Raw genomic sequence first — 10,876 nt, forward strand, 5'->3', positions numbered from 1 at the left:
CAACGTCACTATTAAATGAAACCACGTGGCACCAATTTCTGGTCCCACTTGTCGGAATTTGTGGGTCCCACCGATCGAGCATTATTGGGACCCATATGTCGGCAACAACCTTGGTCCCACTTGTCTGAATTTTGTGGATCCCACCGGTCGAATATTGTGGGTCCAGCTTGTCATAATATTTTGTGGGTCCCACCGGATATCCATGTCAGGACCGTCGGACCCATGTTGTCGAAGCCAAATGGACCCACATGTAAGGCCACGTATGCTTTTTTGGACCAATCGAAGCTTCCCAAGATTTAGATATTGACGAAAGTTGCAATTTTTCGTGACAAACCTGTCTGTCAACAATGAACCTTTGATGTTGACGAATTTGCAGTGTCGTCACCATCAAACATTTGACGTTGACGAAAAAATGCATACCGTCACCCCCGATATTTTATGACGGAGCTTCCTTGACGAACCCCATGACGATCAAATTTTGTCACCGCGAAGTAATCCTTGACGAAAATTGGCCTTAACATGACGAAAGTGATTTGTCAAAAAAAATGTTTTCCTTTGTAGTGCAAACATCATCCGGATATCATTTACTAAAACTAAAATATTCACGAAGCATATCAGACCAAGACAGCATGATATTTCCTAATATTTTCCTGGACCAAAGCTAGCTAATTACGTAATTCCTAACAAACAAATCTACCCAAATGTTGTAGGACTTATTAATGCCGCAGTCGACGAACATGCCACAACCGACAAAATCTATTTCAAGAAATTTTCAGGTTGATTCATACCCTTCGAGCTCACCACGATGAACAAATAAAAATAGCTGTGAGTATGAAAAGGCAAAGCACTATCAATTACCAATGCGCCAGCTGCAATGTCACACAAATATAGTCCTATTAATAAACTAAGGCGAGGAGATGATTCATTCCCTAGAGATGAAGAAATAAAAAAAAACTCACCTAGAGCTTAGGACCTTCGATGTGGCCATGATGGTGCCTGCAATATCACCTTTAGCATGCAATATCACCTTCAGCAGGTGATTCTCCATCACCTAGCCGGAACCAAACATCATCCGGATATCATTTACTAAAACTAAAATATTCACGAAGCATATCGGACCAAGACAAGCATGATATTTCCTAATATTTTCCTGGACCAAAGCTAGCTAATTACGTAATTCCTAACAAACAAATCTACCCAAATGTTGTAGGACTTATTAATGCCGCAGCTGGCGAACATGCCACAACTGACAAAATCTGCTTCGCAAAAATATAGGATGAATGGATGCCAAACAAAAGTAAGCAAGGGAATGCTATGCATTACTACTAACTATAAGGTTCCCGCTGATTGCGGTGTTGGCCTGCTGTTCTGCGAGAGAGAATAAATCCCTAGAGTTTGGATAAAAATCATTAGAAGAATTAGCCCTACCAGAAATAATAACTTGCTGAACAAAGGCATGAAGGGTCAGCTTACAATGTGCAGGTTGTGGAGCTTCTCATCCACCCGCTATTCCATTGCTGAAAGCCTGAAACCACATGGGGACTTCAAGTTAAAACACAGGAGTATGATGTCCTTTGCCTTATATATGTAAAGCTAGGCTCCGTGAAATGAAAACTTAGGTAAAAAATTAAAACCTCAGGCATTGTTCCAATCAAATACCTGCTTCTAATGCATGAACAAACTAAGTGTAGTATACATCTGGAAGTAGATCAGGCAAAACTGAACCAAGCAGAAAGGTACACCATGGCAGAAATAAAAGAGCTGAATTTTGAAGCCTGGCGTCAATGAATATCATCTCTATATTTTTTATTCGACAATGTGCAGAGGTATCATTGCCATGTGTTGTAACTGTCAGAGGAATTGCAACCAACAAATACCAGGAGTTACCTGTATTTCAAGAGAAAACACATAAGTATATACTGTTGGCAGAACATCTCAAAATGCGTCGGATGACATGCAATTCAGAATAACAAGCGTGGGGAGCAAAAAAATCATTGTTACCTTTTTTCTTCATAAATTATGCAATTTGCTAGGAAGGCCGAACCTGGCCCGGAATTTGCATAGAAATACTGGGAAATCTCCCAAAGCATCACAGTATGATAGCCAAAAGAGGATTGCATGCAGATATCAGTAGACATCTAACATGAGTAAAACTTTAAAAATCAACATCAATATTTACTTCTAAATCTAGCACAGAACTTCATATGCTTCCGTTTGGCAATAAGGAACTCCTTTTAGTTCCCCATCTAAGAACGAACACATGGTCTGAACAGACCCTTGATTTGGGGAAAATTAACCCTAAGCAGACAAATTAAAGTGAAATTGGGTGGGGAATCGAGAGAAGGGGCCGTACCATGGGATGTCTGGCGAGTAAGCAAGGAGATGCAGGAAAGGCACCGGGTCAGACAAGGATGTGAGGAGGAGTGAGCAGCGCCACCAGCCGCTGAGCGTCCCCTGAGCAGGCAACGCAGATCCTCCTTGGCTCACATCCCGTCCTCCTCCGTCGCCACATCCCGAGCCCCCCGCTCGACCACCTCCTCCGGCGCCTCCATGGCGGCGGAGTCGCCCCGCTGCTTGCACTCCTTCGCCCGACGCCGCTGCGCCCAACTCTGTCCAGCACGGGGAACAATGGAGGCCGGGACTGACCAGGAGACGGAGGCGGACGCCTCCCGCAGTGGTGTACGGCGACGGGAAGGCGAGCTTGAGCTCGACCATGGAGGAAGAGGAGAGGAGAGGACGAGGCGTCCCCGGCACCCTCCTTGGTGCGTGCTCCTGCGGCGTCTCCTCCGGTCAACGCCCGTGGCCGTCCGGCTCCATCGCGCGCGCGGCCAGCCGTCGTCGCTGGATGAAATCGAGGGCGACGCGCGCAGCGAGCCGCCGCCGCTTGTTACGAGAGGAGGAGAGGAGGGGAGGAGCCAGGGACGAGGCGGAGGCGGGGATTGGGCCTAGGGTTTCACCGTCGCAAAGATTCCTCTCACGCAGGGCGACGCGAGCTCACTGCCGTCGCTGCCTTCCAGAGGCGGCCCCGCACGCCCTCGGGCCCAGTCGTCATGCACCCATAAGGGGAAGCGGAAGGTGAAAAATGAAACTACCGTATCCAACGGTTGAGGTAAAAAGCGGGACATGGAAAGTACTGTAGCTACGGGACTGGACGAACGAGATTGATGTGCCCCTTTTGGATGGCTGGTTGGCCGGGTAGTCTAGGAACATTTATAGAAGTAATGTAACGAGCAAAAATTCACATTCTTTCTCTGCATAACAAGATGAAGACAACACCTAGCTTGAAAAGTAATTGCTTGCATAATAATGGAAGACATCAGCCTGAAACCAAAAAAAAAAAATCCAAAGACAAGGGAGGACTGAGAAGGTGTCCCTGTGAATCCCAGAGAAACAGCACTCCATCTCATCCAATTGTCTTGAGACTAGCAATATTTCTATGCAACCAGAAGAGTGTGGTGGTCACCATGCAACATGTGAAGATGATCCTGCCATGGAGGAGGATGTTGACACTGGATCCACCGCCGAGTGAAGAGAGTCACGAAAGGATGGTGCATCGTACTCGGTGTACAGTTCCTTGGCCTATCAGAGGCGGCCGGTCGGTCAGTTCTCATGTTGCACGTATCAAGGAGGGTCTCAATTGTGCAAACCGTATGCATGTACAACCGAGGTGGCACATGCGAAAAAAAATTAGATCGCTATTGCCTCCTCAAGTTGAACTCTGAGATGGTGCGCAAGTTGTTGACCATCCTAGTGATGCTCGTCAAAGAATGCAACAAGGGTTTCACCGTATCTAAACCCTATATGCTAAAACTATGGTCGAACATTTTTTAAACTCTCTGTGTGGTAGTTTCAAATAGTACATAATTAACACCCATGCACATCACCTTGTGATAGCTTTCCACACCTCCTTCCCTGACTTCCTCACGGCGAGAGAGACTACCATCTCTGGTGACACAACAAGGAGGGAATGTATGATGGCCTAGAGCACCGATATACCATAATGGACGTCTCAATAACCCTAAACTCTACGGACGTGGACGGATTCCTCTCTAGCCTCTGGGCACGTTGGAACCGCATGAGTTCACACCGGGGTGGAGCACGGTCCGCCAAAAAGGTGTTATTGATGAAACATGGTAAGCCCATCTTTCTCCATATGAAAGTTTTGCGGGCACAATCACTAGATATAAAATCAGATAGTTTTGAAGTGATGCTTCTTTCTTAATTGAATAAGTGTTGTTACGGTCGAAAAAGCAAAATCGTGGAAAATAGATGTTGTTTCATTAGTCGAAAACTTTTGCTAAATTGGTTGGCTTCCCTCAGCTCTTACTGGTGTCGCCACCTCTCCCAGGACCAGAATGATTTTCCCCGTCCGATGGGTCTATATTCATCCATGAATGTCGTTGGATACTCTTCACATCCCCGCCATTCTTGTAACCGTCACCTGTAATTTTTCGCAATCTCCAATCTCCTTTTAGTAATAGATCTTTTCGATATGTCTCCATTGGCCCGTTGTACCTTTTGACTATGGTATGGTATTGTCAGATGGAAACATAGAATGACGAAACTGAATATTTCTAAGGATTAGCTCAGTTTGAGAGGAAGGCGGAAACTATTCCGGTTTTATTAACCTGATTCCTATTCATTTACCGGTAAAGGAAGGAATTTTTATCAAGCCAATCGACAAGAAAAGCCTGTGAAGCAAGGAAGCTACCAAGCAAACCTTGAATAAGCATCTCTAGCGCAGTCACTCTTAGGAAACTCCATGTTTAGAATTCAGATCAGTGAGGCAAGAGACAAATTCATCGTCAGTTACCTCCACAATACCATGAAGATAGATTAGTTTTGGCCTCTTTGGGCACAAAGATTAATCAGCATGACTAGAGCCCATTCAATGTAATTGGTCGCGGTCAACAAGGGTGGACGATCGTGTCAATGTTTCCTCTAGTGAAGACACAATAGTGGATGACAATTTCAATCGAGTAAAATTTGATTTTAACCTTTTGCTAATAGGAGTCAAAACCGAACCATGGATCCTTGAAGCTAGCACCCTAGACTTACCAACCTCGGTTGACTTCGACCTAAACCGTACCCATTTATCGCACTTGAAAAGGCAGAATCCTAGCCGGTCAGGATCTATCGCTTGCCTCGCTGACTATGCGGGGCCTATGTCATGTTCATCTTCTTCCCCAAATATTTCTCTTGGTAGAAAGATGGTCATGGTTAACAGTTTACCAACCAAGCAACACCACATGTTAACACTCGATCAGTGCTGGTTTCCAATTAGTAATCCACAACGGCACCTAGCTATTGTTTTTGAGAATTCCACGATATATTAATACGGAGTAGAAAAAGATTTGGCTCACTTAATAGGAAAACCGGGCCCAAAAATCATACAGAGCGGCCGAGTTTATGAGGAAAACCGGCTCAAAAACCGCACAAATATCGGAGCCTCATCGCCCACACGATACCAGACTACCGACGACCAAACACACACCACCAAACCCGGAGCCGCTGCTCCGACGTCCCCTGCTCGGAGGCGAGCCGCAACGCCGCACGACATGGACGTCTTGTAGCCCAAACTACCAAGGCGACCACCCGCAGACCACGAATGCCGCGCCAAAAGATCCGGGGCCGCCGCCCCGACGTGCCAGCCACACCGACCGTCCCGTCGTGTAGGCCGGGCCGACGAGATCGCTACCCACGTAGCACCAACACGCCACCCATGCCTTGCTAGACCATGACCACACCCCATGAAGTCATCGTTGCAAGACCTTCCGAGGCCGCCGCCTCGGCGTACGTCAACCGTCCGGGGCCGCCGCCCCGGCATCCACCACCCCCGACAACAAGGCAACCATGCGCAACTTGCACACATCTACCGCACCACGAGGAACACGGACTCCAAAAGCGGCGCCTTCAAGAAGGTAACGGCACAGTGTGTCGCCGCCGCTCGCTCCGAGGAGCAGAGGTTTTCACCCGGAGAACGCATCAACTCGCGACAGCAAGAGACCAAGGTCCCCGATGAAGCCCTCAACAGGGGAAACGGTACCCAGGGGCACCGCCGACATCGGCACCAAAGGTGCGAAGCTTTCGCCTGGAGTGTTAATGCTATCGTTAGGCCCAAGTAGGCCCTGGCCAGCCGATCAGGGGACCTTGTTGCCGTCCACCAAACACCCAAACACTCGCCTGAGCAGCGCGACCCGGCCAAACCGCTGCAGAAGGCCCAAACCGCTGCAGAAGGCAGCAGATCGGCCGCCCACCGCCAAGGCCAGGCCGCCATGATGTCGCCCTGGACGCAGGCCCGCCGAAGCCCAGATCGGGCCCGACCGCTGCATCCCCCGCGCCACAGCCAAGCCCGCCGCCTCGTCGCACGGCAACACCACGGCACCGCCGCGCCGACAAGCGCGACAGATCCCGCCGCCGCCATGGCCGGACGGGGCGAGCTGCAGACCGGACGGTGAGCTGCAGAGAGCAGCGAAGGCCGGGTCCAGCCCGCAAGCCCGCCGCCAGGGCCGGAGCGCAGAGGCACCACGGCGCGATGAGGGGGAGGCGGCGACGAGCAGGACGGCGGCGAGCCCAGCGCGGGCGGCGGCGACCTCCGGGTTCGGCATGGTGGCCTCCCTCCTAAACAGCCATGCGGGGGCCCGAGAGGCATAGATCCTCGCCGCCCCCGTCCTTGGCGGCGCACGGCTTCGCCGGCGGCGGCCTCGGGAGGCGACGAGGAGGCGGGCAGAGGGTGGGGAAGGTGGCGACGGGGAGCTAGGGTTTCGCTCCCCCGTCGCCTGGAGGAGACGACAGAGGAGCGGGGGGGGGGGCACGTGTGGTCTACCTACCTAGCTATTGTTGATTGGGAAAAAATACAACAAAATTAGCAAATACGTGATGTTATTAACACGTAGATGTCGTCGTTGGCGATACGGCACTGTGCTTGCTGGACGGTTCTCCATGGCCTGCAACTAAGCCGCGTAGTGGCGCAGTGCAACACATCCGTGGCTGCAAGTAGTATCTGGTAGCTGAGCTACCGTCGTTGATGTCTTCGCCGGTGAGAGGGATTCCGGTGACTCACGGCGGCGCCGCGGTGTCTCGCCGACAAGTCAGAACGGCATCGGGAACCGTCCACCGTCATCCCGGATGACGTTGATGCAGGCGGCGCTTCCACCGATGGCTTGCATACAGCTGCACGTTGGTGTTGCGAAGGCACCGTTGCGGGCCGGCGGCAACGACCCGGTAAACCTTTTCTGTACGTTGCACGTTCGCAGACGTGACCGGACGCACAACTCGAGCTAGCTGAAGAGGGACACTTAGCAAGGCTAGACTACAGATGTGCACAAGACTATCTAACACGGTACAGTTGTTGGTTGCTTATTTCATGCTAGCTGAAACGAAAGTCCTGAGACCTATCATCCCTAAGTTTGATCTGGAAACGAATGAATGGAGTAGTGGACCGGCCAATGTCCAGGGCTGGGAAGGAAACCTTCTTAAAGGCCGTAATCCAGGCTATTCCGACTTTTGTTATAAGCTGCTTCCAAGTTCCCATTACCAATTGCGACAAGATTAAATCTGCTATTGCAAACCATTGGTGGGGAGTGGAGGATGGCAAGAAGAAAGTACACTGGCGTTCTTGGGATTGGCTGTCATCACCCAAAGCCGTCGGAGGCATGGGCTTCCGGGACCTAGTCTTATTTAACCAAGCGATGCTTGGGAGACAGGGATGGCGACTATTAACTGAGCCTACGTCGCTATGCGCACGGGTTTTGAAAGGGAGGTATTTTCCAGATTCAGATTTTTTAAATGCTCCCAAACCGAGATCGGCCTCTTATACATGGAGAAGCATTCTTTTTGGACGTGATCTTCTCCTGCAAGGTATTCAGTGGGGTATTGGGAATGGGAAGTCTGTGAAGATCACCTCTGATTTTTGGATTTCGGACCTTCCGCCTTACATGCTTCGACCGCTGAAACCCATCCCCGACATTGCTACTGTAAGCTGTCTTATTGATGAAGTTACGATGGAGTGGATCCCTGAAACTGTTAATGCATTCTTTGATCCTGAGACTGCAGACAGAATTTTTCAGACTCGTATTATTAGACATGGAGGGGAAGACTATGTCCGATGGCCGCATACTAAGCATGGAACATATACTGTTCGTTCAGCCTATAATCTTGCTGTTTCTGATCGCTTCTTTATCAACCGCAGTGGTAGAGGTAGAGGGATGTCCTCGACGTCAGTGGAAGATGAAAAGCATTGGAAGGCCATTTGGAAAATTAAAGCTCCAGGGAAAATGTTGATTCATCTATGGAGATTTGCTCAAGATTGTCTTCCAAGCGGAGTGCAATTGCTGCGCCGCCACATTCCAGTTAGTAATGGTTGCACTTTTTGTGGTTCGGAGGAGAATATTCAGCATTCTTTACTTCTCTGTCCGTTCGCAAGGGATGTGTGGAGGGTGATCAAGGGTTCATATAATATTAAGCTACAACGGCGGGACCTAGTGTCTCCAAAGCTTTGGCTTTTTGATTTCTTGTCTCAAGCTACAGAGGTGGAGGCTACGGTTCTGGCTGTTGGCTTGTGGAATATTTGGGAGACTCGGAATGATGTCAGAAATAATGGAGGACAAGCTGATCCCAAGCGCACAGGTATGCGCGTCCTTGCGTATGTGGACATGATCATCCAGCATTGCTACAAACCTGACACGGGTATTAGGCGTGAACCAAAGTCACCTTTGAGATGGTCTCCGCCGCCACCTGGGGTCGTTCTGGTTAATGTAGATGCGGCTCTATTCGCTGATCGGAGGCGTATGGCGATGGGAGCAGTGATCAGAGGTCACGATGGGAGATGCTTGACGGCGGCTAATGCACCGCTCCATGGCTTCAGCTCTCCAGAGATGGCCGAGGCTTTGGCTCTTCACCATGCAGTGATGATTACTCGCAATAAGGGCTACGACAAGGCGATCTTTGTCTCCGACTGTTTGTCTTTGATTCAGCGCCTGGATTCCTTGGCTCCTGATCGATCTACGGTTGGCTCGGTTGTTCAAGACATCAAAGTTTTGGTGGCAGGGTTCTCCTCGGTGACCTTCAAACATGTCAAGCGTTCTTTAAACGAAGCGGCACACATACTTGCTCGATCCTGTGATCTGGCTACCTTAGGTTTTATTTCAGATTTTGCCCCGGATTCTATCCGAGAGACTCTTTGTATTGATGTTATTTAATCAATAAAGTGCTGTGCTTCTGTCAAAAAAAAAAAGTTTGCAATCCGTACGGTGTGACAAGGCACCGTAATTTTGACGAAGAAATTCATTAATGTTGGCTTGTTGTTCAGCGGAACTCCCTGAAGGGCACAAACTCAGAAAACTTATCAGCAAGAAGTGGTTTATTTATATAGCTAGGGATCTTATCATCATGGTCTGAGATATGGTGTCCCATAAAATCCGAGATATTTAATATTGAAAAATTTATATATGTGACAAGAGTTACGACACTGTACCTAGTTGGTACGTGAGGAGGCCCAGGGAGGCGATCAGTCGCGATCATAAATCCATCGAGGGTTCCGTTTCCTTGCCTGCAATGTTGCCGGTCTGCGTTGTCTCTTGTGACCTTGAGACCTTGAAAGTGTGACAGATCATGGTCTTGGAGTCTTGAAGGTGTGGCGGAATGGCATCACGGCGTTCTTGACTGTGTAGGACGCACATATCCGTTGATTTCTCAGTCCTGCCGAGAGATCCTAGTTGGGATCTTGAAAATTTGTTAATATTGTACGCCGCTCTAAATGGATCCGGCACCAATATTAACCGGTGTGACTAAGTATAGGGTGGCAGTTTTAGGGATTAGGAAGGTTTAGGTGAGTCCCTGCTTGGACAAAACGTTTTCTTTCATAAACTCTCTACACGTTCAAAGTTTAAAACCACACTCATTTCCCCCGGTTTTTGTACTGTGACGCGGCTAGTCTCTGAGAGTGTCCAACTCAACATGATCATGTGGAAATCTAGCATGGGGGACTAGCAACACAAGGTGGTTGTGCTGCTTAAACTTGTGCAATGTTTTTTCTAATCTTTCTACTGCTTCCTCTTATCCGGATTACACGAGAATAACAACGTGAAGAGCTACAGGTACCAAGATTTGTCGTGACCGTGCAATCCCACGACCTGGTACCGTGGCCAACCTAAACTTTTTTTTTTAAAGCTAGAATACAGATATGCACAAGATTGCTAACATGGTACTTTTGTTAGTCGATGATTCCACGGCGGTTGTGTCAAAAGTACGTCCAAGACCTTCCATTGTAATCCGTACGGTGTGATAAGGCACGATAGTTTTTCACGAAGTATTTCAGTAATCTTTTGTTTCTATTCAGCAAAACTTCCTTATCTTGTCAAGAAGTGATCTATCTTTTTAGCACGAACACAAAAAAATTAGCAAAGAGTGGTATATCACACCATATCTTGTCAATAAGTGGTCTATCTTTTTTATCTATACCTAATAATAAAGGGAGAAGCGTTTCCTCGGTTTGGTCCGTATAATCTAAGGTTTCTGCTAAAAAGTTTCGTCAACGCTTTTTTTTTTGGACTGTTTTGCCCTCCCACCGAACCGCATAATACATCAAATTGCCACAATACCGCTTCGCTCTTTCTTTTCCGTGTCCCCGAACGAGCCCGTCCTCCTGATAAGAAGAAGCGTGCGCCCAGATCTAGGGATCCCGCCCCGGCCGAGGCTCTGGCGGCGACGCGCAGGGCCGAGGAGGTGGGGCACTCGTGGTGGACGGACTAGAGCGGCGACGTCCAAGAACACGGCCATGCCGGATCTTAAGTCGCCGGTGCATCGGTGCTCTCCGCGCTCGCCAAGCTTTTCGACCGCAAATCGGAACACATCGGCGTCGAGGTACTAGATCAGT

The 10,876-nt window shown here is 49.1% G+C and overlaps 1 long non-coding RNA gene across 2 annotated transcripts; it reads right to left on the reverse strand.

The window, feature by feature from the left end:
* Positions 1-1,037: 1,037 nt before the first annotated feature.
* LOC124699737 lies at positions 1,038-2,461 on the reverse strand. 2 transcript variants are annotated; one of them, XR_007001500.1, is made up of 4 exons: positions 2,354-2,461; positions 1,660-1,887; positions 1,474-1,525; positions 1,038-1,051 (listed from the first exon to the last, which is right to left on the reverse strand). It is a non-coding gene; the product is annotated as an uncharacterized LOC124699737 (long non-coding RNA). The 2 variants fall into 2 exon arrangements; XR_007001501.1 differs by lacking the exon at positions 2,354-2,461 and adding an exon at positions 2,002-2,311.
* Between the last annotated feature and the right edge of the window lie 8,415 nt (positions 2,462-10,876).

The sequence above is a fragment of the Lolium rigidum genome, chromosome 3 (genome assembly GCF_022539505.1).
Source record: "Lolium rigidum isolate FL_2022 chromosome 3, APGP_CSIRO_Lrig_0.1, whole genome shotgun sequence".
In the NCBI taxonomy this organism is placed as follows: Eukaryota; Viridiplantae; Streptophyta; class Magnoliopsida; order Poales; family Poaceae; genus Lolium; species Lolium rigidum.